The sequence below is a fragment of the Echinops telfairi genome, unplaced genomic scaffold (assembly GCF_000313985.2).
Source record: "Echinops telfairi isolate 266 unplaced genomic scaffold, ASM31398v2 ScPeMD7_2010;HRSCAF=2546, whole genome shotgun sequence".
NCBI classification, from domain to species: Eukaryota; Metazoa; Chordata; class Mammalia; order Afrosoricida; family Tenrecidae; genus Echinops; species Echinops telfairi.
In genome coordinates, this window is record NW_022105908.1 from 20,527,873 (window position 1) to 20,532,894 (window position 5,022).

General features: G+C 44.5%; 2 pseudogenes; both read right to left on the reverse strand.

Annotated features, from left to right (window-relative positions):
• Positions 1-528: 528 nt before the first annotated feature.
• On the reverse strand, positions 529-1,974 carry LOC115870566 (annotated as a pseudogene).
• A 1,242-nt stretch (positions 1,975-3,216) lies between these two features.
• On the reverse strand, positions 3,217-4,748 carry LOC115870567 (annotated as a pseudogene).
• Positions 4,749-5,022: the final 274 nt, after the last annotated feature.

Sequence of the window (5,022 nt, forward strand, 5' to 3'; positions counted from 1 at the left end):
TGTTAAGGGAATGCACATGAGGAGGCCCAATGTCCACCTGCTACCCTACTACTAAACCTATAAATATATGCAGATAGGTCTATTCCCCCCATAATCATAAATATATTTACATATGTACATGTCTGTATTTAGGCTTCTATGTATGCCCTTTGCCTCCTACTCCTTTCCTCAATTCCCTATGCTTTCCAAGGAGGGATCATTTATGAGGAATAATTATGAGGGAGGGATGGTGAGGGATGGGGGAAAATGAGCTGATACCAAGGGCTCAAGGAGAAAGAACATGTTTTGAAAATGATGATGGCAACAAATGTACAAATGTGCTTGACACAATGGATGGATGAATGGATTGTGATAAGAGTTGTATAAGCCCCACAAAAAGTGCTTTAAAAAAAAAAGGAAATATCAACAGCTACTTGAGTTTTCTCATCTTCGTTTTTTTAATGCCTGTCCTGTTCTTCGGGGAAGTTGGTAATTTCAACTTTCTCAGCCTGGCATTGTACACCGTACCCTTTCTGGACACAGCAGCGTTCACCCAACCACATCAGTTGTAGCAGTGAGAATGAGTGCGTGTCTAGTCATAACCTGCAGTGATTTCACCTGCAGGGCCACCAGGCTAGCTGCTGCCAAGGACTTCAGTGGACCCTGCAGCCCTTCTTGACGCACCTCAGCAGAACACACTTCACTGCTCCAACGTCCTTTAAATGGAGGTGGAGGTTTAAAAGTGGCATCTGTCAGGTAACAATCTTGACACTAGACAGTGCAAGCTTTAGCTGCCAATCAAAATCCGGAACCTGGGCAGAGGAAATACCAACTATTTCTCCCAGCCGAGGCCCCTTGATTTCATCTGTTTTGCTTTTCAAGCATGTCACGATCGCCTCCTGATGCAAAGAATTCAGCTGGTTCCACTTCGGAGAGAGCTTTTCATCAGAGACATTTCTACCCAAGGCAGCTTTGAAAAACGGGGCACTAGCTTCTAGAACGTGAATCCATTCTGTTGAACCCCAAATGCTCTGATAATGCGGGTAGAGAGGAGCGGCCAGGCCACACATGCCATCGGTTAGTTTGTGAAGAAGGTGCGGGCCAAGCTCAGCCGGTAACTGCTGCAGCTGCCAAGGGCTGCTGTTGGGGCACCCCGCCCGCCTCACGTGTCACCCGGACTTCCGACCCCCCACTTTTTGAGGAAGCACCGGGCTGCTTTTCACTGCGGTTGCACCATTCTACAGTCCCGCCCTCAGAGTATGAGCGCTCCAATTTCTCCACATCCTGGCAGGATTTCTTGTCTCTGTTTCTTCAGAACTGTTACATTAAGGCTGGGATGGCAAGACTACGTCCTTGTTGTTTTGATTTGCATCGCTCTATTGACTAATTAGTACGAACATTTTCTTTATGGTTGTTGACTGTCTCAATGTTTTTTTTTGTGTGTGTGTGTGAAATATTTGTCCGTCTTTGCCCATTTTGATTTTTTTCCCCTTTGCCCATTTTTCATGGGATTAGTTGTTTTTTCTTGTTGAGATGTTAAGTTCCCTACAACTTTAGAAACCTATCTGATATGTCATTGCCAATACCCCCCACCTCACCCCAACCCTAGTCTGTGAGTCCTCTTTTGGTGAAATCTTGTTTAATTCTCCTATTTATTTAAAAAAACTTTGTGAATTAAGTGAGAGTTTACAGATCAGGTCATTATTTTGGTATTTAACAATGCATCAGACCTCTCAATGGCTTGCCCTGTTCCCATCATATTTATTTTTGGTCTTCGTCCTCTTGTTTGATATTATCTTCTCCTTCACCCAACTCAACACACCTAGTCTATAACTTCCCTTCTTTCCCCTCTCCTTCCCACCATTCTAACCATCAAAATATGCTTCTTTTAGTGTGAAAACCTTTTCTTGATCTTTACAATCACAGTGCTCACGTACAATATTTGTCTTTTTCTGACCGACTGGTTTCACTCATCAAGATGTCCTCTAATTCCATTCCTGTCATGAGCTGTTCACAGATTCATCATGATTCTTTACTATTGAATTCCATTACGTGTACAAGTATGTGCCAACACTTATTCCTCCATTCTTCCACCAATGGGCATATAGGTTGTTTTGCTATTATGGTGAACATGGATGCAGATATTTCTGTGCATGCTAAGATTCTTCTTTCTCTAGGGCATGTGCCAAGTAGAGAGATTTCCAAGTCTTAGGCTATTTCTACTCTCAGTGGCTTGAGGAAGCACCATATCACTCTCCACACGGTTGGCCTATTTTACTGTCCCTTGAGCAGTGCATGAGTGTTCTGATCTCTCTAACTCCTTGTCAACGTTTGTTGTTTTGTGTTTTGCTGAACTTTGCTCTCAATGCTGGGGTTAGGTGGTATTGAATGGTTGTTTTGATTTGCATCTCTCTAATGACTAATTATCACAAGCATTTCTTCATATGTTTGTTGACTACCTGAATATCTTCTTTGGTCAACTGTATGTTCATGTCCTCTGCCCCACCCCTTTTAAAAGAGTTTCTGATTTCATTCTTTAATTGATGTTTTATAGTTTTATTGGCATACACTTCATATATCATACAATCGAATTGTTCAATCACATTAAGATCTCTGAAATCACCACCACAACCAATTTCAGAACATTTTCTTCTCCTGCTCATTGTAGTCAGCTCCTCATCCCCCCCACGCTCCCCTCCCATGCCTCCAGGCAAGTATCAATCCCTTGACTGTCTCCATAGAGCGACCTCTCTTGGATTTGATACACAGAAGATCATACAAAATGCCAACAGGAAGCAGGCAAACAAACCCAAACCCAAGAACGATGGCTAGACAAAACAGGAAACCTTGATCCGAAAGAAAGCAGGAAATATTAAACACTGAAACAACTTTAAAATGGGTCAAATGGGAGATCAAATAAAATAAGGTATTACATTTTAACCTAAGTACAGCTGCCAAAATTGGCTTCACAATGCGCTCTGACAGCAAGGCTATTCACATCCCTCCACTAAAGTCAGCGGGGATTCACCAGAGGCTTTATCTATGTGTGGACCCTACAAATGGATTTTGGGCCTTCACTGTCACCCATAGCCTTCTGCAAACCGGGTGTTCACATTTTAAGCTCTAATATCATTCCTTTCTTTGGATTTTATTATTATTATTGGACCTGAGATTGTTAAGATTTAATGTTTTATTTGGGGGGCACAGGTGACACCTGAATTTTTCTGTAATGATTGCTCACATCTGTACACACGAACTATAAAATAACACTGTGAAATGAATCAGTGATGGAAGAAGCGTCAGAGATTGGGATGAACCAAGATGATCCCAGTTCACTCCATCTTCATCCTCGCCAATGGTTCTAGGAACATATTGATGGATGACATTAGAGATTTCTGCCCTCTTCAGTCTGGTTTTAAACCTCGTTGAAATCGCTTGTGGATGGTGTCAAAGCCGCCCCCCCCCCAATAGTTTGCCTTATACCCTGCAAGGCGAGTACAGTGTATGAGAGACTGCTGCCCTGCTCCAGTGCCAATTGCGTGGCCATTCCTGGGGTAGCACGCAGAATTAGGCTGAGTATACTGGATGGCAAGGCTGGCGACCGGGAGGTTCCTGAGAGCATACTCAGGGAAACCTTTCTTCTTGGTAACAACATTGCTAAATGATGACGCATCAATGAAACCATTATTTTTGAAGACCAAGGAGAGTTTGAACTTCGTTTTCATCTGGTTTGTAAGAAGAGTCCATCTGAAGATTCTTTATAGAATTTTCAAGGCTGCTTTTTCATATCCTGGAGCAACAATACCATCAGGTACCTCTCTGGGGGTGATGTCGGCAGTAGGGACATCACAAACCTCAGATAGTGAAACAAGATCACCACATGAAGACATCCTATCTGCCCCTCTTGCTCTGGCGTATGCAGTTGTTATGGGCGTGAAGGTGCGGTGGAGGTCGTGGCCCAGGCAGGCTTTGGCTTCCTCTTTTCAGAGTGGAACTCTAACAGCAGCACCTGCTGGATGGCAGCAGTGGGGAGGCCTAAAGCTTGAGTTCTTTTACCAGCTGCCAGGCGTTCAAAGCATCACACAAGTTTATAAATCCAGGGGCTCCAACTAGAACTGTGGGGGGAAGCCTGGCTGCGGTGTGGGTACAATTGGGCATGTATTTGATGAGAGTTCATCCAACACCTTGAGGGCACCTAAGCTATTTCTTACTGTCCTGTCTCCTGAAATAATCTGGCCTTGCTTTATCACACCGTGTCATGAGTGAACGCCTTCAAGGCTAACTGGAGGTGTCTTTACTGTTAGAGCTTTGCTTCCCCGTCGACACCACTGCATAGTCCTCTGGGTCACTCGAGTGTGGATTTTGGCTGCTGCTCTCAGTAAGGTGATGCCACCAATATCAATTTTTGCTCAACAGCTGCCTCCGCAGTTATGTGTGCAGAAGCCATCATTTTCACGAACAGATAGAGATTAGAAACAGCTCTTAGGAGCTGGAAATCAGGTCTGCGCATGTCTGCATTATCTTCTGGCATATTACGAGCCGAGTTTCCTGCATGGACTATGGATGCAGGGTTTTCCTATGGCCCCTAACATTTCAGGAAACCCTGCCAGCTCAGAGACATCTCTGTCGGCCAGGCTGGCATCACTCAGGACTTTAGCGGTCTCTCTGGAAGCAACCCAGTTCAAATCAACAGAAGTTAGATTCCTGGCAAACTCCAAGAGCTTGGCTTTGTCTGAAACACCAAATAAGGTGAGCCGGCTGGGAGCCATCACTGCAGGAGGATCCTGGACAACGGAAAGCAGCAGCGGGGACAACACATGTGCAGAGAGAACTGCCACCCGGACTGTTGTGCTCTGAAAGTCGGGCTGGATTTTATTTTTTCCAATGCTTGGATCACACGGGCTGGTGTGCTTCTTCCATGTGGACTTAGCTGCCATCTCACTTAGATGGCTGCTTGTTTGAAGACAAGCTGTTAAGACCCCAGACATTATTCTTTTTGATAGCTGGGCACTATCTGGTTTCTTCACTACACTTTGTTGTAGC